Consider the following 21,226-nt stretch of genomic DNA (forward strand, 5'->3'; position numbering starts at 1 on the left):
GCGGTCATACCAGCACTAAAGCATCGTATCCCATCAGAACTCCGAAGTTAAGAGCGCTTTCTGAAAGGGGTGGAAAAAACTCGTGTTGCTGCGGTATGGAGGGAGGGGTGGAAACCGTGGAAAACTCGTCTCCGTGATTGAGCGGGAGAGTAAGTAGTATAGGACATTATCCATTGTTAGGGAACGGTTGTAATGGTAGTGAGAATGTAGAATCGTCTTTGGAGCGGACCTGGGAGTGGCAAGCATAAGGGACGAAGACGGGGAAACATGTCGGATGCGGTCATACCAGCACTAAAGCATCGTATCCCATCAGAACTCCGAAGTTAAGCGTGCTTGGGCAAGAGTAGTACTAGGATGGCGACCTCCTGGGAAGTCCTCGTGTTGCATTCCCTTTTTAATTATTTTTTGCGCCTTGTGACAAACATATCGCACGTGCGCGATATATATTAATCCCGTTATATTATTTTTGACGTTTGCGATATGTTTAAGCTCGATGCTCATTGCTCGCGCGTCTTGGGGCGGTTTTGTGGCGCGAAGAGCGCGTTCTGAAAGGGGTGGAAAAAACTCGTGTTGCTGCGGTATGGAGGGAGGGGTGGAAACCGTGGAAAACTCGTCTCCGTGATTGAGCGGGAGAGTAAGTAGTATAGGACATTATCCATTGTTAGGGAACGGTTGTAATGGTGGTGAGAATGTAGAATCGTCTTTGGAGCGGACCTCGGAGTGGCAAGCATAAGGGAGGAAGACAGGGAAACATGTCGGATGCGATCATACCAGCACTAAAGCACCGGATCCCATCAGAACTCCGAAGTTAAGCGTGCTTGGGCGAGAGTAGTACTAGGATGGGTGACCTCCTGGGAAGTCCTCGTGTTGCATTACCTTTTTAATTATTTTTTGCGCCTTGTGACAAACATATCGCACGTGCGCGATATATATTAATCCCGTTATATTATTTTTGACGTTTGCGATATGTTTAAGCTCGATGCTCATTGCTCGCGCGTCTTGGGGCGTCTTTGTGGCGCGAAGAGCGCGTTCTGAAAGGGGTGGAAAAAACTCGTGTTGCTGCGGTATGGAGGGAGGGGTGGAAACCGTGGAAAACTCGTCTCCGTGATTGAGCGGGAGAGTAAGTAGTATAGGACATTATCCATTGTTAGGGAACGGTTGTAATGGTAGTGAGAATGTAGAATCGTCTTTGGAGCGGACCTGGGAGTGGCAAGCATAAGGGAGGAAGACGGGGAAACATGTCGGATGCGATCATACCAGCCCTAAAGCACCGGATCCCATCAGAACTCCGAAGTTAAGCGTGCTTGGGCGAGAGTAGTACTAGGATGGGTGACCTCCTGGGAAGTCCTCGTGTTGCATTCCCTTTTTAATTATTTTTTGCGCCTTGTGACAAACATATCGCACGTGCGCGATATATATTAATCCCGTTATATTATTTTTGACGTTTGCGATATGTTTAAGCTCGATGCTCATTGCTCGCGCGTCTTGGGGCGGCTTTGTGCGCGAAGAGCGCGTTCTGAAAGGGGTGGAAAAAACTAGTGTTGCTGCGATATGGAGGGAGGGGTGACCTCCTGGGAAGTCCTCGTGTTGCATTCCCTTTTTAATTATTTTTTGCGCCTTGTGACAAACATATCGCACGTGCGCGATATATATTAATCCCGTTATATTATTTTTGACGTTTGCGATATGTTTAAGCTCGATGCTCATTGCTCGCGCGTCTTGGGGCGGCTTTGTGCGCGAAGAGCGCGTTCTGAAAGGGGTGGAAAAAACTAGTGTTGCTGCGATATGGAGGGAGGGGTGGAAACCATGGAAAACTCGTCTCCGTGATTGAGCGGGAGAGTAAGTAGTATAGGACATTATCCATTGTTAGGGAACGGTTGTAATGGTAGTGAGAATGTAGAATCGTCTTTGGAGCGGACCTGGGAGTGGTAAGCATAAGGGACGAAGACGGGGAAACATGTCGGATGCGATCATACCAGCACTAAAGCATCGTATCCCATCAGAACTCCGAAGTTAAGCGTGCTTGGGCGAGAGTAGTACTAGGATGGCGACCTCCTGGGAAGTCCTCGTGTTGCATTCCCTTTTTAATTATTTTTTGCGCCTTGTGACAAACATATCGCACGTGCGCGATATATATTAATCCCGTTATATTATTTTTGACGTTTGCGATATGTTTAAGCTCGATGCTCATTGCTCGCGCGTCTTGGGGCGGTTTTGTGGCGTGAAGAGCGCGTTCTGAAAGGGGTGGAAAAAACTCGTGTTGCTGCGGTATGGAGGGAGGGGTGGAAACCGTGGAAAACTCGTCTCCGTGATTGAGCGGGAGAGTAAGTAGTATAGGACATTATCCATTGTTAGGGAACGGTTGTAATGATAGTGAGAATGTAGAATCCTCTTTGGAGCGGACCTGGGAGTGGCAAGCATAAGGGACGAAGACGGGGAAACATGTCGGATGCGATCATACCAGCACTAAAGCACCGTATCCCATCAGAACTCCGAAGTTAAGCGTGCTTGGGCGAGACTAGTACTAGGATGGGTGACCTCCTGGGAAGTCCTCGTGTTGCATTTCCTTTTTAATTATTTTTTGCGCCTTGTGACAAACATATCGCACGTGCACGATATATATTAATCCCGTTATATTATTTTTGACGTTTGCGATATGTTTAAGCTCGATGCTCATTGCTCGCGCTCTAGGGGTGGCTTTGTGGCGCGAAGAGCGCGTTCTGAAAGGGGTGGAAAAAACTCGTGTTGCTGCGGTATGGAGGGAGGGGTGGAAACCGTGGAAAACTCGTCTCCGTGATTGAGCGGGAGAGTAAGTAGTATAGGACATTATCCATTGTTAGGGAACGGTTGTAATGGTAGTGAGAATGTAGAATCGTCTTTGGAGCGGACCTGGGAGTGGCAAGCATAAGGGACGAAGACGGGGAAACATGTCGGATGCGATCATACCAGCACTAAAGCACCGGATTCCATCAGAGCTCCGAAGTTAAGCATGCTTGGGCGAGAGTAGTACTAGGATGGGTGACCTCCTGGGAAGTCCTCTTGTTGCATTCCCTTTTTAATTATTTTTTGCGCCTTGTGACAAACATATCGCATGTGCGCGATATATATTAATCCCGTTATATTATTTTTGACGTTTGCGATATGTTTAAGCTCGATGCTCATTGCTCGCGCTCTAGGGGTGGCTTTGTGGCGCGAAGAGCGCGTTCTGAAAGGGGTGGAAAAAACTCGTGTTGCTGCGGTATGGAGGGAGGGGTGGAAACCGTGGAAAACTCGTCTCCGTGATTGAGCAGGAGAGTAAGTAGTATAGGACATTATCCATTGTTAGGGAACGGTTGTAATGGTGGTGAGAATGTAGAATCGTCTTTGGAGCGGACTTGGGAGTGGCAAGCATAAGGGAGGAAGACGGGGAACATGTCGGATGCGATCATACCAGCACTAAAGCACCGGATCCCATCAGAACTCTGAAGTTAAGCGTGCTTGGGCGAGAGTAGTACTAGGATGGGTGACCTCCTGGGAAGTCCTCGTGTTGCATTCCCTTTTTAATTATTTTTTGCGCCTTGTGACAAACATATCGCACGTGCGCGATATATATTAATCCCGTTATATTATTTTTTACGTTTGTGATATGTTTAAGCTCGATGCTCATTGCTCGCGCGCCTTGGGGCGGCTTTGTGGCGCGAAGAGCGCGTTCTGAAAGGGGTGGAAAAAACTCGTGTTGCTGCGGTATGGAGGGAGGGGTGGAAACCGTGGAAAACTCGTCTCCGTGATTGAGCGGGAGAGTAAGTAGTATAGGACATTATCCATTGTTAGGGAACGGTTGTAATGGTAGTGAGAATGTAGAATCGTCTTTGGAGCGGACCTGGGAGTGGCAAGCATAAGGGACGAAGACAGGGAAACATGTCGGATGCGATCATACCAGCACTAAAGCACCGGATCCCATCAGAACTCCGAAGTTAAGCGTGCTTGGGCGAGAGTAGTACTAGGATGGGTGACCTCCTGGGAAGTCCTCGTGTTGCATTCCCTTTTTAATTATTTTTTGCGCCTTGTGACAAACATATCGCACGTGCGCGATATATATTAATCCCGTTATATTATTTTTGACGTTTGCGATATGTTTAAGCTCGATGCTCATTGCTCGCGCGTCTTGGGGCGGCTTTGTGGCGCGAAGAGCGCGTTCTGAAAGGGGTGGAAAAAACTCGTGTTGCTGCGGTATGGAGGGAGGGCTGGAAACCATGGAAAACTCGTCTCCGTGATTGAGCGGGAGAGTAAGTAGTATAGGACATTATCCATTGTTAGGGAACGGTTGTAATGGTAGTGAGAATGTAGAATCGTCTTTGGAGCGGACCTGGGAGTGGCAAGCATAAGGGACGAAGACGGGGAAACTGTCGGATGCGATCATACCAGCACTAAAGCACCGTATCCCATCAGAACTCCGAAGTTAAGCGTGCTTGGGCGAGATTAGTACTAGGATGGGTGACCTCCTGAGAAGTCCTCGTGTTGCATTCCCTTTTTAATTATTTTTTGCGCCTTGTGACAAACATATCGCACGTGCGCGATATATATTAATCCCGTTATATTATTTTTTACGTTTGCGATATGTTTAAGCTCGATGCTCATTGCTCGCGGGTCTTGGGGCGGCTTTGTGGCGCGAAGAGCGCGTTCTGAAAGGGGTGGAAAGAACTCGTGTTGCTGCGGTATGGAGGGAGGGGTGGAAACCGTGGAAAACTCGTCTCCGTGATTGAGTTGGAGAGTAAGTAGTATAGGACATTATCCATTGTTAGGGAACGGTTGTAATGGTAGTGAGAATGTAGAATCGTCTTTGGAGCGGACCTGGGAGTGGCAAGCATAAGGGACGAAGACGGGGAAACATGTCGGATGCGATCATACCAGCACTAAAGCACCGGATCCCATCAGAACTCCGAAGTTAAGCGTACTTGGGCGAGAGTAGTACTAGGATGGGTGACCTCCTGGGAAGTCCTCGTGTTGCATTCCCTTTTTAATTATTTTTTGCGCCTTGTGACAAACATATCGCATGTGCGCGATATATATTAATCCCGTTATATTATTTTTGACGTTTGCGATATGTTTAAGCTCGATGCTCATTGCTCGCGCGTCTTGGGGCGGCTTTGTGGCGCGAAGAGCGCGTTCTGAAAGGGGTGGAAAAACTCGTGTTGCTGCGGTATGGAGGGAGGGCTGGAAACCATGGAAAACTCGTCTCCGTGATTGAGCGGGAGAGTAAGTAGTATAGGACATTATCCATTGTTAGGGAACGGTTGTAATGGTAGTGAGAATGTAGAATCGTCTTTGGAGCGGACCTGGGAGTGGCAAGCATAAGGGACGAAGACGGGGAAACATGTCGGATGCGATCATACCAGCACTAAAGCACCGTATCCCATCAGAACTCCGAAGTTAAGTGTGCTTGGGCGAGATTAGTACTAGGATGGGTGACCTCCTGGGAAGTCCTCGTGTTGCATTCACTTTTTAATTATTTTTTGTGCCTTGTGACAAACATATCGCACATGCGCGATATATATTAATCCCGTTATATTATTTTTGACGTTTGCGATATGTTTAAGCTCGATGCTCATTGCTCGCGCGTCTTGGGGCGGCTTTGTGGCGCGAAGAGCGCGTTCTGAAAGGGGTGGAAAGAACTCGTGTTGCTGCAGTATGGAGGGAGGGGTGGAAACCGTGGAAAACTCGTCTCCGTGATTGAGTGGGAGAGTAAGTAGTATAGGACATTATCCATTGTTAGGGAACTGTTGTAATGGTAGTGAGAATGTAGAATCGTCTTTGGAGCGGACCTGGGAGTGGCAAGCACAAGAGACGAAGACGGGGAAACACATCGGATGCGATCATACCAGCACTGAAGCATCGGATCCCATCAGAACTCCGAAGTTAAGCGTGCTTGGGCGAGAGTAGTACTAGGATGGGTGACCTCCTGGGAAGTCCTCGTGTTGCATTCCCTTTTTAATTATTTTTTGCGCCTTGTGACAAACATATCGCACGTGCGCGATATATATTAATCCCGTTATATTATTTTTGACGTTTGCGATATGTTTAAGCTCGATGCTCATTGCTCGCGCGTCTTGGGGCGGCTTTGTGGCGCGAAGAGCGCGTTCTGAAAGGGGTGGAAAAAACTCGTGTTGCTGCGGTATGGAGGGAGGGGTGGAAACCGTGGAAAACTCGTCTCCGTGATTGAGCGGGAGAGTAAGTAGTATAGGACATTATCCATTGTTAGGGAACGATTGTAATGGTAGTGAGAATGTAGAATCGTCTTTGGAGCGGACCTAGGAGTGGCAAGCATAAGGGACGAAGACGGGGAAACATGTCGGATGCGATCATACCAGCACTAAAGCACCGTATCCCATCAGAACTCCGAAGTTAAGCATGCTTGGGCGAGAGTAGTACTAGGATGGGTGACCTCCTGGGAAGTCCTCATGTTGCATTCCCTTTTTAATTATTTTTTGCGCCTTGTGACAAACATATCGCACGTGCGCGATATATATTAATCCCGTTATATTATTTTTGACGTTTGCCATATGTTTAAGCTCGATGCTCATTGCTCGCGCGTCTTGGGGCGGCTTTGTGGCGCGAAGAGCGCGTTCTGAAAGGGGTGGAAAAAACTCGTGTTGCTGCGGTATGAAGGGAGGGGTGGAAACCGTGGAAAACTCGTCTCCGTGATTGAGCGGGAGAGTAAGTAGTATAGGACATTATCCATTGTTAGGGAACAGTTGTAATGGTAGTGAGAATGTAGAATCGTCTTTGGGGAGGACATGGGAGTGGCAAGCATAAGGGACGAAGAAGGGGAAACATGTCAGATGCGATCATACCAGCACTAAAGCACCGGATCCCATCAGAACTCCGAAGTTAAGCGTGCTTGGGCGAGAGTAGTACTAGGATGGGTGACCTCCTGGGAAGTCCTCATGTTGCATTCCCTTTTTAATTATTTTTTGCGCCTTGTGACAAACATATCGCACGTGCGCGATATATATTAATCCCGTTATATTATTTTTGACGTTTGCGATATGTTTAAGCTCGATGCTCATTGCTCGCGCGTCTTGGGGCGGCTTTGTGGCGCGAAGAGCGCGTTCTGAAAGGGGTGCAAAAAACTCGTGTTGCTGCGGTATGGAGGGAGGGGTGGAAACCGTGGAAAACTCGTCTCCGTGATTGAGCGGGAGAGTAAGTAGTATAGGACATTATCCATTGTTAGGGAACGGTTGTAATGGTAGTGAGAATGTAGAATCGTCTTTGGAGCGGACCTGGGAGTGGCAAGCATAAGGGACGAAGACGGGGAAACATGTCGGATGCGATCATACCAGCACTAAAGCACCGGATCCCATCAGAACTCCGAAGTTAAGCGTGCTTGGGCGAGAGTAGTACTAGGATGGGTGACCTCCTAGGAAGTCCTCGTGTTGCATTCCCTTTTTAATTATTTTTTGCGCCTTGTGACAAACATATTGCACGTGCGCGATATATATTAATCCCGTTATATTATTTTTGACGTTTGCGATATGTTTAAGCTCGATGCTCATTGCTCGCGCGTCTTGGGGCGGCTTTGTGGCGCGAAGAGCATGTTCTGAAAGGGGTGGAAAAAACTCGTGTTGCTGTGGTATGGAGGGAGGGGTGGAAACCGTGGAAAACTCGTCTGCGTGATTGAGCGGGAGAGTAAGTAGTATAGGACATTATCCATTGTTAGGGAACGGTTGTAATGGTAGTGAGAATGTAGAATCGTCTTTGGGGCGGACCTGGGAGTGGCAAGCATAAGGGACGAAGACGGGGAAACACGTCGGATGCGATCATACCAGCACTAAAGCACCGTATCCCATCAGAACTCCGAAGTTAAGCATGCTTGGGGGCGAGTAGTACTAGGATGGGTGACCTCCTGGGAAGTCCTCGTGTTGCATTCCCATTTTAATTATTTTTTGCGCCTTGTGACAAACATATCGCACGTGCGCGATATATATTAATCCCGTTATATTATTTTTGACGTTTGCGATATGTTTAAGCTCGATGCTCATTGCTCGCGCGTCTTGGGGCGGCTTTGTGGCGCGAAGAGCGCGTTCTGAAAGGGGTGGAAAAAACTCATGTTGTTGCGGTATGGAGGGAGGGGTGGAAACCGTGGAAAACTCGTCTCCGTGATTGAGCGGGAGAGTAAGTAGTATCGGACATTATCCATTGTTAGGGAACGGTTGTAATGGTAGTGAGAATGTAGAATCGTCTTTGGAGCGGACCTGGGAGTGGCAAGCATAAGGGACGAAGACGGGGAAACATGTTGGATGCGATCATACCAGCACTAAAGCACCGTATCCCATCAGAACTCCGAAGTTAAGCGTGCTTGGGCGAGACTAGTACTAGGATGGGTGACCTCCTGGGAAGTCCTCGTGTTGCATTCCCTTTTTAATTATTTTTTGCGCCTTGTGACAAACATATCGCACGTGCGCGATATATATTAATCCCGTTATATTATTTTTGACGTTTGCGATATGTTTAAGCTCGATGCTCATTGCTCGCGCGTCTTGGGGCGGCTTTGTGGCGCGAAGAGCGCGTTCTGAAAGGGATGGAAAAAACTCGTGTTGCTGCGGTATGGAGGGAGGGGTGGAAACCGTGGAAAACTCGTCTCCGTGATTGAGCGGGAGAGTAAGTAGTATAGGACATTATCCATTGTTAGGGAATGGTTGTAATGGCAGTGAGAATGTAGAACCGTCTTTGGAGCGGACCTGGGAGTGGCAAGCATAAGGGACGAAGACGGGGAAACATGTCGGATGCGATCATACCAGCACTAAAGCACCGGATCCCATCAGAACTCCAAAGTTAAGCGTGCTTGGAAGTCCTCGTGTTGCATTCCCTTTTTAATTATTTTTTGCGCCTTGTGACAAACATATCGCACGTGCGCGATATATATTAATCCCGTTATATTATTTTTGACGTTTGCGATATGTTTAAGCTCGATGCTCATTGCTCGTGCGTCTTGGGGCGGCTTTGTGGCGCGAAGAGCGCGTTCTGAAAGGGGTGGAAAAAACTCGTGTTGCTGCGGTATGGAGGGAGGGGTGGAAACCGTGGAAAACTCGTCTCCGTGATTGAGCGGGAGAGCAAGTAGTATAGGAGATTATCCATTGTTAGGGAACGGTTGTAATGGTAGTGAGAATGTAGAATCGTCTTTGGAGCGGACCTGGGAGTGGCAAGCATAAGGGAGGAAGACGGGGAAACATGTCGGATGCGATCATACCAGCATTAAAGCATCAGATCCCATCAGAACTCCAAAGTTAAGCGTGCTTGGGCGAGAGTAGTACTAGGATGGGTGACCTCCTGGGAAGTCCTCGTGTTGCATTCCCTTTTTAATTATTTTTTGCGCCTTGTGACAAACATATCGCACGTGCGCGATATATATTAATCCCATTATATTATTTTTGACGTTTGCGATATGTTTAAGCTCGATGCTCATTGCTCGCGCGTCTTGGGGCGGCTTTGTGGCGCGAAGAGCGCGTTCTGAAAGGGGTGGAAAAAACTCGTGTTGCTGCGGTATGGAGGGAGGGGTGGAAACCGTGGAAAACTCGTCTCCGTGATTGAGCAGGAGAGTAAGTAGTATATGACATTATCCATTGTTAGGGAACGGTTGTAATGGTAGTGAGAATGTAGAATCGTCTTTGGAGCAGACCTGGGAGTGGCAAGCATAAGGGACGAAGACGGGGAAACATGTCGGATGCGATCATACCAGCACTAAAGCACCGGATCCCATCAGAACTTCGAAGTTAAGCGTGCTTGGGCGAGAGTAGTACAAGGATGGGTGACCTCCTAGGAAGTCCTCGTGTTGCATTCCCTTTTTAATTATTTTTTGCGCCTTGTGACAAACATATCGCACGTGCGCGATATATATTAATCCCGTTATATTATTTTTGACGTTTGCGATATGTTTAAGCTCGATGCTCATTGCTCGCGCGTCTTGGGGCGGCTTTGTGGCGCGAAGAGCGCGTTCTGAAAGGGGTGGAAAAAACTCGTGTTGCTGCGGTATGGAGGGAGGGGTGGAAACCGTGGAAAACTCGTCTTCGTGATTGAGCGGGAGAGTAAGTAGTATAGGACATTATCCATTGTTAGGGAACGGTTGTAATGGTAGTGAGAATGTAGAATCGTCTTTGGAGCGGACCTGGGAGTGGCAAGCATAAGGGACGAAGACGGGGAAACATGTCGGATGCGATCATACCAGCACTAAAGCATCGGATCCCATCAGAACTCCGAAGTTAAGCATGCTTGGGCGAGAGTAGTACTAGGATGGGTGACCTCCTAGGAAGTCCTCGTGTTGCATTCCCTTTTTAATTATTTTTTGCGCCTTGTGACAAACATATTGCACGTGCGCGATATATATTAATCCCGTTATATTATTTTTGACGTTTGCGATATGTTTAAGCTCGATGCTCATTGCTCGCGCGTCTTGGGGCGGCTTTGTGGCGCGAAGAGCGCGTTCTGAAAGGGGTGGAAAAAACTCGTGTTGCTGCGGTATGGAGGGAGGGGTGGAAACCGTGGAAAACTCGTCTCCGTGATTGAGCGGGAGAGTAAGTAGTATCGGACATTATCCATTGTTAGGGAACGGTTGTAATGGTAGTGAGAATGTAGAATCGTCTTTGGAGCGGACCTGGGAGTGGCAAGCATAAGGGACGAAGACGGGGAAACATGTTGGATGCGATCATACCAGCACTAAAGCACCGTATCCCATCAGAACTCCGAAGTTTAGCGTGCTTGGGCGAGACTAGTACTAGGATGGGTGACCTCCTGGGAAGTCCTCGTGTTGCATTCCCTTTTTAATTATTTTTTGCGCCTTGTGACAAACATATCGCACGTGCGCGATATATATTAATCCCGTTATATTATTTTTGACGTTTGCGATATGTTTAAGCTCGATGCTCATTGCTCGCGCGTCTTGGGGCGGCTTTGTGGCGCGAAGAGCGCGTTCTGAAAGGGATGGAAAAACTCGTGTTGCTGCGGTATGGAGGGAGGGGTGGAAACCGTGGAAAACTCGTCTCCGTGATTGAGCGGGAGAGTAAGTAGTATAGGACATTATCCATTGTTAGGGAACGGTTGTAATGGCAGTGAGAATGTAGAATCGTCTTTGGAGCGGACCTCGGAGTGGCAAGCATAAGGGACGAAGACGGGGAAACATGTCGGATGCGATCATACCAGCACTAAAGCACCGGATCCCATCAGAACTCCAAAGTTAAGCGTGCTTGGAAGTCCTCGTGTTGCATTCCCTTTTTAATTATTTTTTGCGCCTTGTGACAAACATATCGCACGTGCGCGATATATATTAATCCCGTTATATTATTTTTGACGTTTGCGATATGTTTAAGCTCGATGCTCATTGCTCGTGCGTCTTGGGGCGGCTTTGTGGCGCGAAGAGCGCGTTCTGAAAGGGGTGGAAAAAACTCGTGTTGCTGCAGTATGGAGGGAGGGGTGGAAATCGTGGAAAACTCGTCTCCGTGATTGAGCGGGAGAGCAAGTAGTATAGGACATTATCCATTGTTAGGGAACGGTTGTAATGGTAGTGAGAATGTAGAATCGTCTTTGGAGCGGACCTGGGAGTGGCAAGCATAAGGGAGGAAGACGGGGAAACATGTCGGATGCGATCATACCAGCATTAAAGCCCCGGATCCCATCAGAACTCCAAAGTTAAGCGTGCTTGGGCGAGAGTAGTACTAGGATGGGTGACCTCCTGGGAAGTCCTCGTGTTGCATTCCCTTTTTAATTATTTTTTGCGCCTTGTGACAAACATATCGCACGTGCGCGATATATATTAATCCCATTATATTATTTTTGACGTTTGCGATATGTTTAAGCTCGATGCTCATTGCTCGCACGTCTTGGGGCGGCTTTGTGGCGCGAAGAGCGCGTTCTGAAAGGGGTGGAAAAAACTCGTGTTGCTGCGGTATGGAGGGAGGGGTGGAAACTGTGGAAAACTCGTCTCCGTGATTGAGCAGGAGAGTAAGTAGTATATGACATTATCCATTGTTAGGGAACGGTTGTAATGGTAGTGAGAATGTAGAATCGTCTTTGGAGCGGACCTGGGAGTGGCAAGCATAAGGGACGAAGACGGGGAAACATGTCGGATGCGATCATACCAGCACTAAAGCACCGGATCCCATCAGAACTTCGAAGTTAAGCGTGCTTGGGCGAGAGTAGTACTAGGATGGGTGACCTCCTGGGAAGTCCTCGTGTTGCATTCCCTTTTTAATTATTTTTTGCGCCTTGTGGCAAACATATCGCACGTGCGCGATATATATTAATCCCGTTATATTATTTTTGACGTTTGCGATATGTTTAAGCTCGATGCTCATTGCTCGTGCGTCTTGGGGCGGCTTTGTGGCGCGAAGAGCGCGTTCTGAAAGGGGTGGAAAAAACTCGTGTTGCTGCGGTATGGAGGGAGGGGTGGAAACCATGGAAAACTCGTCTCCGTGATTGAGCGGGAGAGTAAGTAGTATAGGACATTATCCATTGTTAGCGGACGGTTGTAATGGTAGTGAGAATGTAGAATCGTCTTTGGAGCGGACCTGGGAGTGGCAAGCATAAGGGACGAAGACGGGGAAACATGTCGGATGCGATCATACGAGCACTAAATCACCGTATCCCATCAGAACTCCAAAGTTAAGCGTGCTTGGGCGAGAGTAGTACTAGGATGGGTGACCTCTTGGGAAGTCCTCATGTTGCATTCCCTTTTTAATTATTTTTTGCACCTTGTGACAAACATATCGCACGTGCGCGATATATATTAATCCCGTTATATTATTTTTGACGTTTGCGATATGTTTAAGCTCGATGCTCATTGCTCGCGCGTCTTGGGGCGGCTTTGTGGCCCGGAGAGCGCGTTTTGAAAGGGGTGGAAAAAACTCGTGTTGCTGCGGTATGGAGGGAGGGGTGGAAACCGTGGAAAACTCGTCTCCGTGATTGAGCGGGAGAGTAAGTAGTATAGGACATTATCCATTGTTAGGGAACGGTTGTAATGGTAGTGAGAATGTAGAATCGTCTTTGGAGCGGACCTGGGAGTGGCAAGCATAAGGGACGAAGACGGGGAAACATGTTGGATGCGATCATACCAGCACTAAAGCACCGTATCCCATCAGAACTCCGAAGTTTAGCGTGCTTGGGCGAGACTAGTACTAGGATGGGTGACCTCCTGGGAAGTCCTCGTGTTGCATTCCCTTTTTAATTATTTTTTGCGCCTTGTGACAAACATATCGCACGTGCGCGATATATATTAATCCCGTTATATTATTTTTGACGTTTGCGATATGTTTAAGCTCGATGCTCATTGCTCGCGCGTCTTGGGGCGGCTTTGTGGCGCGAAGAGCGCGTTCTGAAAGGGATGGAAAAAACTCGTGTTGCTGCGGTATGGAGGGAGGGGTGGAAACCGTGGAAAACTCGTCTCCGTGATTGAGCGGGAGAGTAAGTAGTATAGGACATTATCCATTGTTAGGGAACGGTTGTAATGGCAGTGAGAATGTAGAATCGTCTTTGGAGCGGACCTGGGAGTGGCAAGCATAAGGGACGAAGACGGGGAAACATGTCGGATGCGATCATACCAGCACTAAAGCACCGGATCCCATCAGAACTCCAAAGTTAAGCGTGCTTGGAAGTCCTCGTGTTGCATTCCCTTTTTAATTATTTTTTGCGCCTTGTGACAAACATATCGCACGTGCGCGATATATATTAATCCCGTTATATTATTTTTGACGTTTGCGATATGTTTAAGCTCGATGCTCATTGCTCGTGCGTCTTGGGGCGGCTTTGTGGCGCGAAGAGCGCGTTCTGAAAGGGGTGGAAAAAACTCGTGTTGCTGGAGTATGGAGGGAGGGGTGGAAATCGTGGAAAACTCGTCTCCGTGATTGAGCGGGAGAGCAAGTAGTATAGGACATTATCCATTGTTAGGGAACGGTTGTAATGGTAGTGAGAATGTAGAATCGTCTTTGGAGCGGACCTGGGAGTGGCAAGCATAAGGGAGGAAGACGGGGAAACATGTCGGATGCGATCATACCAGCATTAAAGCCCTGGATCCCATCAGAACTCCAAAGTTAAGCGTGCTTGGGCGAGAGTAGTACTAGGATGGGTGACCTCCTGGGAAGTCCTCGTGTTGCATTCCCTTTTTAATTATTTTTTGCGCCTTGTGACAAACATATCGCACGTGCGCGATATATATTAATCCCATTATATTATTTTTGACGTTTGCGATATGTTTAAGCTCGATGCTCATTGCTCGCGCGTCTTGGGGCGGCTTTGTGGCGCGAAGAGCGCGTTCTGAAAGGGGTGGAAAAAACTCGTGTTGCTGCGGTATGGAGGGAGGGGTGGAAACCGTGGAAAACTCGTCTCCGTGATTGAGCAGGAGAGTAAGTAGTATATGACATTATCCATTGTTAGGGAACGGTTGTAATGGTAGTGAGAATGTAGAATCGTCTTTGGAGCGGACCTGGGAGTGGCAAGCATAAGGGACGAAGACGGGGAAACATGTCGGATGCGATCATACCAGCACTAAAGCACCGGATCCCATCAGAACTTCGAAGTTAAGCGTGCTTGGGCGAGAGTAGTACTAGGATGGGTGACCTCCTGGGAAGTCCTCGTGTTGCATTCCCTTTTTAATTATTTTTTGCGCCTTGTGACAAACATATCGCACGTGCGCGATATATATTAATCCCGTTATATTATTTTTGACGTTTGCGATATGTTTAAGCTCGATGCTCATTGCTCGCGCGTCTTGGGGCGGCTTTGTGGCGCGAAGAGCGCGTTCTGAAAGGGGTGGAAAAAACTCGTGTTGCTGCGGTATGGAGGGAGGGGTGGAAACCATGGAAAACTCGTCTCCGTGATTGAGCGGGAGAGTAAGTAGTATAGGACATTATCCATTGTTAGCGGACGGTTGTAATGGTAGTGAGAATGTAGAATCGTCTTTGGAGCGGACCTGGGAGTGGCAAGCATAAGGGACGAAGACGGGGAAACATGTCGGATGCGATCATACGAGCACTAAAGCACCGTATCCCATCAGAACTCCAAAGTTAAGCGTGCTTGGGCGAGAGTAGTACTAGGATGGGTGACCTCTTGGGAAGTCCTCGTGTTGCATTCCCTTTTTAATTATTTTTTGCACCTTGTGACAAACATATCGCACGTGCGCGATATATATTAATCCCGTTATATTATTTTTGACGTTTGCGATATGTTTAAGCTCGATGCTCATTGCTCGCGCGTCTTGGGGCGGCTTTGTGGCCCGGAGAGCGCGTTTTGAAAGGGGTGGAAAAAACTCGTGTTGCTGCGGTATGGAGGGAGGGGTGGAAACCGTGGAAAACTCGTCTCCGTGATTGAGTGGGAGAGTAAGTAGTATATGACATTATCCATTGTTAGGGAACGGTTGTAATGGTAGTGAGAATGTAGAATCGTCTTTGGAGCGGACCTGGGAGTGGCAAGCATAAGGGACGAAGACGGGGAAACACGTCGGATGCGATCATACCAGCACTAAAGCACCGGATCCCATCAGAACTCCGAAGTTAAGCGTGCTTGGGCGAGAGTAGTACTAGGATGGGTGACCTCCTGGGAAGTCCTCGTGTTGCATTCCCTTTTTAATTATTTTTTGCGCCTTGTGACAAACATATCGCACGTGCGCGATATATATTAATCCCGTTATATTATTTTTGACGTTTGCGATATGTTTAAGCTCGATGCTCATTGCTCGCGCGTCTTGGGGCGGCTTTGTGGCGCAAAGAGCGCGTTCTGAAAGGGGTGGAAAAAACTCGTGTTGCTGCGGTATGGAGGGAGGGGTGGAAACCGTGGAAAACTCGTCTCCGTGATTGAGCGGGAGAGTAAGTAGTATAGGACATTATCCATTGTCAGGGAACGGTTGTAATGGTAGTGAGAATGTAGAATCGTCTTTGGAGCGGACCTGGGAGTGGCAAGCATAAGGGACGAAGACGGGGAAACATGTCGGATGCGATCATACCAGCACTAAAGCACCGGATCCCATCAAAACTCCGAAGTTAAGCGTGCTTGGGCGAGAGTAGTACTAGGATGGGTGACCTCCTGGGAAGTCCTCGTGTTGCATTCCCTTTTTAATTATTTTTTGCGCCTTGTGACAAACATATCGCACGTGCGCGATATATATTAATCCCGTTATATTATTTTTGACGTTTGCGATATGTTTAAGCTCGATGCTCATTGCTCGCGCGTCTTGGGGCGGCTTTGTGGCGCGAAGAGCGCGTTCTGAAAGGGGTGGAAAAAACTCGTGTTGCTGCGGTATGGAGGGAGGGGTGGAAACCATGGAAAACTCGTCTCCGTGATTGAGCGGGAGAGTAAGTAGTATAGGACATTATCCATTGTTAGCGAACGGTTGTAATGGTAGTGAGAATGTAGAATCGTCTTTGGAGCGGACCTGGGAGTGGCAAGCATAAGGGACGAAGACGGGGAAACATGTCGGATGCGATCATACTAGCACTAAAGCACCGTATCCCATCAGAACTCCGAAGTTAAGCGTGCTTGGGCGAGAGTAGTACTAGGATGGGTGACCTCTTGGGAAGTCCTCATGTTGCATTCCCTTTTTAATTATTTTTTGCACCTTGTGACAAACATATCGCACGTGCGCGATATATATTAATCCCGTTATATTAATTTTGACGTTTGCGATATGTTTAAGCTCGATGCTCATTGCTCGCGCGTCTTGGGGCGGCTTTGTGGCCCGAAGAGCGCGTTTTGAAAGGGGTGGAAAAAACTCGTGTTGCTGCGGTATGGAGGGAGGGGTGGAAACCGTGGAAAACTCGTCTCCGTGATTGAGTGGGAGAGTAAGTAGTATATGACATTATCCATTGTTAGGGAACGGTTGTAATGGTAGTGAGAATGTAGAATCGTCTTTGGGGCGGACCTGGGAGTGGCAAGCATAAGGGACGAAGACGGGGAAACACGTCGGATGCGATCATACCAGCACTAAAGCATCGGATCCCATCAGAACTCCGAAGTTAAGCGTGCTTGGGCGAGAGTAGTACTAGGATGGGTGACCTCCTGGGAAGTCCTCGTGTTGCATTCCCTTTTTAATTATTTTTTGCGCCTTGTGACAAACATATCGCACGTGCGCGATATATATTAATCCCGTTATATTATTTTTGACGTTTGCGATATGTTTAAGCTCGATGCTCATTGCTCGCGCGTCTTGGGGCGGCTTTGTGGCGCGAAGAGCGCGTTCTGAAAGGGGTGGAAAAAACTCGTGTTGCTGCGGTATGGAGGGAGGGGTGGAAACCGTGGAAAACTCGTCTCCGTGATTGAGCGGGAGAGTAAGTAGTATAGGACATTATCCATTGTCAGGGAACGGTTGTAATGGTAGTGAGAATGTAGAATCGTCTTTGGAGCGGACCTGGGAGTGGCAAGCATAAGGGACGAAGACGGGGAAACATGTCGGATGCGATCATACCAGCACTAAAGCACCGGATCCCATCAAAACTCCGAAGTTAAGCGTGCTTGGGCGAGAGTAGTACTAGGATGGGTGACCTCCTGGGAAGTCCTCATGTTGCATTCCCTTTTTAATTATTTTTTGCGCCTTGTGACAAACATATCGCACGTGCGCGATATATATTAATCCCGTTATATTATTTTTGACGTTTGCGATATGTTTAAGCTCGATGCTCATTGCTCGCGCGTCTTGGGGCGGCTTTGTGGCGCGAAGAGCGCGTTCTGAAAGGGGTGGAAAAAACTCGTGTTGCTGCGGTATGGAGGGAGGGGTGGAAACCATGGAAAACTCGTTTCCGTGATTGAGCGGGAGAGTAAGTAGTATAGGACATTATCCATTGTTAGCGAACGGTTGTAATGGTAGTGAGAATGTAGAATCGTCTTTGGAGCGGACCTGGGAGTGGCAAGCATAAGGGACGAAGACGGGGAAACATGTCGGATGCGATCATACTAGCACTAAAGCACCGTATCCCATCAGAACTCCGAAGTTAAGCGTGCTTGGGCGAGAGTAGTACTAGGATGGGTGACCTCTTGGGAAGTCCTCATGTTGCATTCCCTTTTTAATTATTTTTTGCACCTTGTGACAAACATATCGCACGTGCGCGATATATATTAATCCCGTTATATTATTTTTGACGTTTGCGATATGTTTAAGCTCGATGCTCATTGCTCGCGCGTCTTGGGGCGGCTTTGTGGCCCGAAGAGCGCGTTTTGAAAGGGGTGGAAAAAACTCGTGTTGCTGCGGTATGGAGGGAGGGGTGGAAACCGTGGAAAACTCGTCTCCGTGATTGAGTGGGAGAGTAAGTAGTATATGACATTATCCATTGTTAGGGAACGGTTGTAATGGTAGTGAGAATGTAGAATCGTCTTTGGAGCGGACCTGGGAGTGGCAAGCATAATGGACGAAGACGGGGAAACACGTCGGATGCGATCATACCAGCACTAAAGCACCGGATCCCATCAGAACTCCGAAGTTAAGCGTGCTTGGGCGAGAGTAGTACTAGGATGGGTGACCTCCTGGGAAGTCCTCGTGTTGCATTCCCTTTTTAATTATTTTTTGCGCCTTGTGACAAACATATCGCACGTGCGCGATATATATTAATCCCGTTATATTATTTTTGACGTTTGCGATATGTTTAAGCTCGATGCTCATTGCTCGCGCGTCTTGGGGCGGCTTTGTGGCGCGAAGAGCGCGTTCTGAAAGGGGTGGAAAAAACTCGTGTTGCTGCGGTATGGAGGGAGGGGTGGAAACCGTGAAAAACTCGTCTCCGTGATTGAGCGGGAGAGTAAGTAGTATAGGACATTATCCATTGTCAGGGAACGGTTGTAATGGTAGTGAGAATGTAGAATCGTCTTTGGAGCGGACCTGGGAGTGGCAAGCAGAAGGGACGAAGACGGGGAAACATGTCGGATGCGATCATACCAGCACTAAAGCACCGGATCCCATGAAAACTCCGAAGTTAAGCGTGCTTGGGCGAGAGTAGTACTAGGATGGGTGACCTCCTGGGAAGTCCTCGTGTTGCATTCCCTTTTTAATTATTTTTTGCGCCTTGTGACAAACATATCGCACGTGCGCGATATATATTAATCCCGTTATATTATTTTTGACGTTTGCGATATGTTTAAGCTCGATGCTCATTGCTCGCGCGTCTTGGGGCGGCTTTGTGGCGCGAAGAGCGCGTTCTGAAAAGGGTGGAAAAAATTCGTGTTGCTGCGGTATGGAGGGAGTGGTGGAAACCATGGAAAACTCGTCTCCGTGATTGAGCGGGAGAGTAAGTAGTATAGGACATTATCCATTGTTAGGGAACGGTTGTAATGGTAGTGAGAATGTAGAATCGTCTTTGGAGCGGACCAGGGAGTGGCAAGCATAAGGGACGAAGACGGGGAAACATGTCGGATGCGATCATACTAGCACTAAAGCACCGTATCCCATCAGAACTCCGAAGTTAAGCGTGCTTGGGCGAGAGTAGTACTAGGATGGGTGACCTCTTGGGAAGTCCTCATGTTGCATTCCCTTTTTAATTACTTTTTGCACCTTGTGACAAACATATCGCACGTGCGCGATATATATTAATCCCGTTATATTATTTTTGACGTTTGCGATATGTTTAAGCTCGATGCTCATTGCTCGCGCGTCTTGGGGCGGCTTTGTGGCCCGAAGAGCGCGTTTTGAAAGGGGTGGAAAAAACTCGTGTTGCTGCGGTATGGAGGGAGGGATGGAAACCGTGGAAAACTCGTCTCCGTGATTGAGTGGGAGAGTAAGTAGTATATGACATTATCCATTGTTAGGGAACGGTTGTAATGGTAGTGAGAATGTAGAATCGTCTTTGGAGCGGACCTGGGAGTGGCAAGCATAAGGGACGAAGACGGGGAAACACGTCGGATGCGATCATACCAGCACTAAAGCACCGGATCCCATCAGAACTCCGAAGTTAAGCGTGCTTGGGCGAGAGTAGTACTAGGATGGGTGACCTCCTGGGAAGTCCTCGTGTTGCATTCCCTTTTTAATTATTTTTTGCGCCTTGTGACAAACATATCGCACGTGCGCGATATATATTAATCCCGTTATATTATTTTTGACGTTTGCGATATGTTTAAGCTCGATGCTCATTGCTCGCGCGTCTTGGGGCGGCTTTGTGGCGCAAAGAGCGCGTTCTAAAAGGGGTGGAAAAACTCGTGTTGCTGCGGTATGGAGGGAGGGGTGGAAACCGTGGAAAACTCGTCTCCGTGATTGAGCGGGAGAGTAAGTAGTATAGGACATTATCCATTGTTAGGGAACGATTGTAATGGTAGTGAGAATGTAGAATCGTCTTTGGAGCGGACCTGGGAGTGGCAAGCATAAGGGACGAAGACGGGGAAACATGTCGGATGCGATCATACCAGCACTAAAGCACCGTATCCCATCAGAACTCCGAAGTTAAGCGTGCTTGGGCGAGAGTAGTACTAGGATGGGTGACCTCCTGGGAAGTCCTCGTGTTGCATTCTCTTTTTAATTATTTTTTGCGCCTTGTGACAAACATATCGCACGTGCGCGATATATATTAATCCCGTTATATTATTTTTGACGTTTGCGATATGTTTAAGCTCGATGCTCATTGCTCGCGCGTCTTGGGGCGGCTTTGTGGCGCGAAGAGCGCGTTCTGAAAGGGGTGGAAAAAACTCGTGTTGCTGCGGTATGGAGGGAGGGTTGGAAACCGTGGAAAACTCGTCTCCATGATTGAGCGGGAGAGTAAGTAGTATAGGACATTATCCATTGTTAGGGAACGGTTGTAATGGTAGTGAGAATGTAGAATCGTCTTTGGGGAGGACATGGGAGTGGCAAGCATAAGGGACGAAGAAGGGGAAACATGTTGGATGCGATCATACCAGCACTAAAGCACCGGATCCCATCAGAACTCCAAAGTTAAGCGTGCTTGGGCGAGAGTAGTACTAGGATGGGTGACCTCCTGGAAAGTCCTCGTGTTGTGTCACATCCTAGTTAGCCATGCATTAGAGTGCTGCATCATGTTTACTCTTTCATCAGAAACCTGAAATGGGGATGACAGAACCCCCAGTCCCCTCTGAAACCAACTAGGGTTACTAAAATAATTTTTCAATGAACCTGAAATGCCCTTCTAAAATGCCCATCATTTTTGTCTTGGTTCAAAACCTCTGCCAAAAGTGGTGCACATTTTTCTAGGCCAACTCAGGATTTTTGAATTAAATCATAAGTATTTGAATTTGGGCATTTAAAATTATATGAAATATTTAAATGCTCAAATAACTCCAAACT

General features: G+C 48.0%; 40 non-coding genes across 40 annotated transcripts; all 40 read left to right on the forward strand.

The window, feature by feature from the left end:
- The first annotated feature begins 272 nt into the window (after positions 1 to 272).
- Positions 273 to 390, forward strand: LOC119313961. The gene has a single exon (XR_005152212.1). It is a non-coding gene; the product is annotated as a 5S ribosomal RNA (ribosomal RNA).
- A 367-nt stretch (positions 391 to 757) lies between these two features.
- On the forward strand, positions 758 to 876 carry LOC119313252. The gene has a single exon (XR_005151619.1). It is a non-coding gene; the product is annotated as a 5S ribosomal RNA (ribosomal RNA).
- Positions 877 to 1,243: 367 nt separating this feature from the next.
- On the forward strand, positions 1,244 to 1,362 carry LOC119313430. The gene has a single exon (XR_005151717.1). It is a non-coding gene; the product is annotated as a 5S ribosomal RNA (ribosomal RNA).
- Positions 1,363 to 1,962: 600 nt separating this feature from the next.
- Positions 1,963 to 2,080, forward strand: LOC119313918. Its single transcript, XR_005152174.1, has one exon. It is a non-coding gene; the product is annotated as a 5S ribosomal RNA (ribosomal RNA).
- Positions 2,081 to 2,447: 367 nt separating this feature from the next.
- LOC119313732 lies at positions 2,448 to 2,566 on the forward strand. The gene has a single exon (XR_005151996.1). It is a non-coding gene; the product is annotated as a 5S ribosomal RNA (ribosomal RNA).
- Positions 2,567 to 2,932: 366 nt separating this feature from the next.
- On the forward strand, positions 2,933 to 3,051 carry LOC119313871. Its single transcript, XR_005152129.1, has one exon. It is a non-coding gene; the product is annotated as a 5S ribosomal RNA (ribosomal RNA).
- A 365-nt stretch (positions 3,052 to 3,416) lies between these two features.
- Positions 3,417 to 3,535, forward strand: LOC119313862. The gene has a single exon (XR_005152122.1). It is a non-coding gene; the product is annotated as a 5S ribosomal RNA (ribosomal RNA).
- A 367-nt stretch (positions 3,536 to 3,902) lies between these two features.
- LOC119313952 lies at positions 3,903 to 4,021 on the forward strand. The gene has a single exon (XR_005152203.1). It is a non-coding gene; the product is annotated as a 5S ribosomal RNA (ribosomal RNA).
- A 366-nt stretch (positions 4,022 to 4,387) lies between these two features.
- On the forward strand, positions 4,388 to 4,506 carry LOC119313654. The gene has a single exon (XR_005151925.1). It is a non-coding gene; the product is annotated as a 5S ribosomal RNA (ribosomal RNA).
- A 367-nt stretch (positions 4,507 to 4,873) lies between these two features.
- LOC119313395 lies at positions 4,874 to 4,992 on the forward strand. The gene has a single exon (XR_005151685.1). It is a non-coding gene; the product is annotated as a 5S ribosomal RNA (ribosomal RNA).
- Positions 4,993 to 5,358: 366 nt separating this feature from the next.
- On the forward strand, positions 5,359 to 5,477 carry LOC119313729. The gene has a single exon (XR_005151994.1). It is a non-coding gene; the product is annotated as a 5S ribosomal RNA (ribosomal RNA).
- A 367-nt stretch (positions 5,478 to 5,844) lies between these two features.
- On the forward strand, positions 5,845 to 5,963 carry LOC119313191. The gene has a single exon (XR_005151573.1). It is a non-coding gene; the product is annotated as a 5S ribosomal RNA (ribosomal RNA).
- Positions 5,964 to 6,330: 367 nt separating this feature from the next.
- Positions 6,331 to 6,449, forward strand: LOC119313870. Its single transcript, XR_005152128.1, has one exon. It is a non-coding gene; the product is annotated as a 5S ribosomal RNA (ribosomal RNA).
- A 367-nt stretch (positions 6,450 to 6,816) lies between these two features.
- On the forward strand, positions 6,817 to 6,935 carry LOC119313635. Its single transcript, XR_005151905.1, has one exon. It is a non-coding gene; the product is annotated as a 5S ribosomal RNA (ribosomal RNA).
- Positions 6,936 to 7,302: 367 nt separating this feature from the next.
- Positions 7,303 to 7,421, forward strand: LOC119313790. Its single transcript, XR_005152054.1, has one exon. It is a non-coding gene; the product is annotated as a 5S ribosomal RNA (ribosomal RNA).
- A 367-nt stretch (positions 7,422 to 7,788) lies between these two features.
- LOC119313917 lies at positions 7,789 to 7,907 on the forward strand. Its single transcript, XR_005152173.1, has one exon. It is a non-coding gene; the product is annotated as a 5S ribosomal RNA (ribosomal RNA).
- A 367-nt stretch (positions 7,908 to 8,274) lies between these two features.
- LOC119313657 lies at positions 8,275 to 8,393 on the forward strand. Its single transcript, XR_005151927.1, has one exon. It is a non-coding gene; the product is annotated as a 5S ribosomal RNA (ribosomal RNA).
- Positions 8,394 to 9,212: 819 nt separating this feature from the next.
- Positions 9,213 to 9,331, forward strand: LOC119313760. Its single transcript, XR_005152025.1, has one exon. It is a non-coding gene; the product is annotated as a 5S ribosomal RNA (ribosomal RNA).
- Positions 9,332 to 9,698: 367 nt separating this feature from the next.
- Positions 9,699 to 9,817, forward strand: LOC119313707. The gene has a single exon (XR_005151974.1). It is a non-coding gene; the product is annotated as a 5S ribosomal RNA (ribosomal RNA).
- Positions 9,818 to 10,184: 367 nt separating this feature from the next.
- Positions 10,185 to 10,303, forward strand: LOC119313701. The gene has a single exon (XR_005151968.1). It is a non-coding gene; the product is annotated as a 5S ribosomal RNA (ribosomal RNA).
- Positions 10,304 to 10,670: 367 nt separating this feature from the next.
- LOC119313827 lies at positions 10,671 to 10,789 on the forward strand. The gene has a single exon (XR_005152091.1). It is a non-coding gene; the product is annotated as a 5S ribosomal RNA (ribosomal RNA).
- An 818-nt stretch (positions 10,790 to 11,607) lies between these two features.
- On the forward strand, positions 11,608 to 11,726 carry LOC119313629. Its single transcript, XR_005151900.1, has one exon. It is a non-coding gene; the product is annotated as a 5S ribosomal RNA (ribosomal RNA).
- A 367-nt stretch (positions 11,727 to 12,093) lies between these two features.
- LOC119313203 lies at positions 12,094 to 12,212 on the forward strand. Its single transcript, XR_005151584.1, has one exon. It is a non-coding gene; the product is annotated as a 5S ribosomal RNA (ribosomal RNA).
- A 367-nt stretch (positions 12,213 to 12,579) lies between these two features.
- On the forward strand, positions 12,580 to 12,698 carry LOC119313959. The gene has a single exon (XR_005152210.1). It is a non-coding gene; the product is annotated as a 5S ribosomal RNA (ribosomal RNA).
- A 367-nt stretch (positions 12,699 to 13,065) lies between these two features.
- LOC119313828 lies at positions 13,066 to 13,184 on the forward strand. The gene has a single exon (XR_005152092.1). It is a non-coding gene; the product is annotated as a 5S ribosomal RNA (ribosomal RNA).
- An 819-nt stretch (positions 13,185 to 14,003) lies between these two features.
- On the forward strand, positions 14,004 to 14,122 carry LOC119313568. The gene has a single exon (XR_005151842.1). It is a non-coding gene; the product is annotated as a 5S ribosomal RNA (ribosomal RNA).
- Positions 14,123 to 14,489: 367 nt separating this feature from the next.
- LOC119313216 lies at positions 14,490 to 14,608 on the forward strand. The gene has a single exon (XR_005151591.1). It is a non-coding gene; the product is annotated as a 5S ribosomal RNA (ribosomal RNA).
- Positions 14,609 to 14,975: 367 nt separating this feature from the next.
- On the forward strand, positions 14,976 to 15,094 carry LOC119313878. Its single transcript, XR_005152137.1, has one exon. It is a non-coding gene; the product is annotated as a 5S ribosomal RNA (ribosomal RNA).
- A 367-nt stretch (positions 15,095 to 15,461) lies between these two features.
- Positions 15,462 to 15,580, forward strand: LOC119313119. The gene has a single exon (XR_005151509.1). It is a non-coding gene; the product is annotated as a 5S ribosomal RNA (ribosomal RNA).
- Positions 15,581 to 15,947: 367 nt separating this feature from the next.
- On the forward strand, positions 15,948 to 16,066 carry LOC119313539. The gene has a single exon (XR_005151814.1). It is a non-coding gene; the product is annotated as a 5S ribosomal RNA (ribosomal RNA).
- A 367-nt stretch (positions 16,067 to 16,433) lies between these two features.
- Positions 16,434 to 16,552, forward strand: LOC119313864. The gene has a single exon (XR_005152123.1). It is a non-coding gene; the product is annotated as a 5S ribosomal RNA (ribosomal RNA).
- Positions 16,553 to 16,919: 367 nt separating this feature from the next.
- On the forward strand, positions 16,920 to 17,038 carry LOC119313141. Its single transcript, XR_005151528.1, has one exon. It is a non-coding gene; the product is annotated as a 5S ribosomal RNA (ribosomal RNA).
- A 367-nt stretch (positions 17,039 to 17,405) lies between these two features.
- Positions 17,406 to 17,524, forward strand: LOC119313722. The gene has a single exon (XR_005151987.1). It is a non-coding gene; the product is annotated as a 5S ribosomal RNA (ribosomal RNA).
- Positions 17,525 to 17,891: 367 nt separating this feature from the next.
- On the forward strand, positions 17,892 to 18,010 carry LOC119313865. The gene has a single exon (XR_005152124.1). It is a non-coding gene; the product is annotated as a 5S ribosomal RNA (ribosomal RNA).
- Positions 18,011 to 18,377: 367 nt separating this feature from the next.
- LOC119313222 lies at positions 18,378 to 18,496 on the forward strand. Its single transcript, XR_005151594.1, has one exon. It is a non-coding gene; the product is annotated as a 5S ribosomal RNA (ribosomal RNA).
- Positions 18,497 to 18,863: 367 nt separating this feature from the next.
- On the forward strand, positions 18,864 to 18,982 carry LOC119313632. Its single transcript, XR_005151903.1, has one exon. It is a non-coding gene; the product is annotated as a 5S ribosomal RNA (ribosomal RNA).
- A 367-nt stretch (positions 18,983 to 19,349) lies between these two features.
- LOC119313866 lies at positions 19,350 to 19,468 on the forward strand. Its single transcript, XR_005152125.1, has one exon. It is a non-coding gene; the product is annotated as a 5S ribosomal RNA (ribosomal RNA).
- Positions 19,469 to 19,835: 367 nt separating this feature from the next.
- On the forward strand, positions 19,836 to 19,954 carry LOC119313341. The gene has a single exon (XR_005151674.1). It is a non-coding gene; the product is annotated as a 5S ribosomal RNA (ribosomal RNA).
- Positions 19,955 to 20,320: 366 nt separating this feature from the next.
- On the forward strand, positions 20,321 to 20,439 carry LOC119313598. Its single transcript, XR_005151871.1, has one exon. It is a non-coding gene; the product is annotated as a 5S ribosomal RNA (ribosomal RNA).
- Positions 20,440 to 20,806: 367 nt separating this feature from the next.
- On the forward strand, positions 20,807 to 20,925 carry LOC119313861. Its single transcript, XR_005152121.1, has one exon. It is a non-coding gene; the product is annotated as a 5S ribosomal RNA (ribosomal RNA).
- The last annotated feature ends 301 nt before the right edge of the window (positions 20,926 to 21,226 follow it).

This window comes from Triticum dicoccoides, chromosome 5B, assembly GCF_002162155.2.
Source record: "Triticum dicoccoides isolate Atlit2015 ecotype Zavitan chromosome 5B, WEW_v2.0, whole genome shotgun sequence".
Classification (NCBI taxonomy): Eukaryota; Viridiplantae; Streptophyta; class Magnoliopsida; order Poales; family Poaceae; genus Triticum; species Triticum dicoccoides.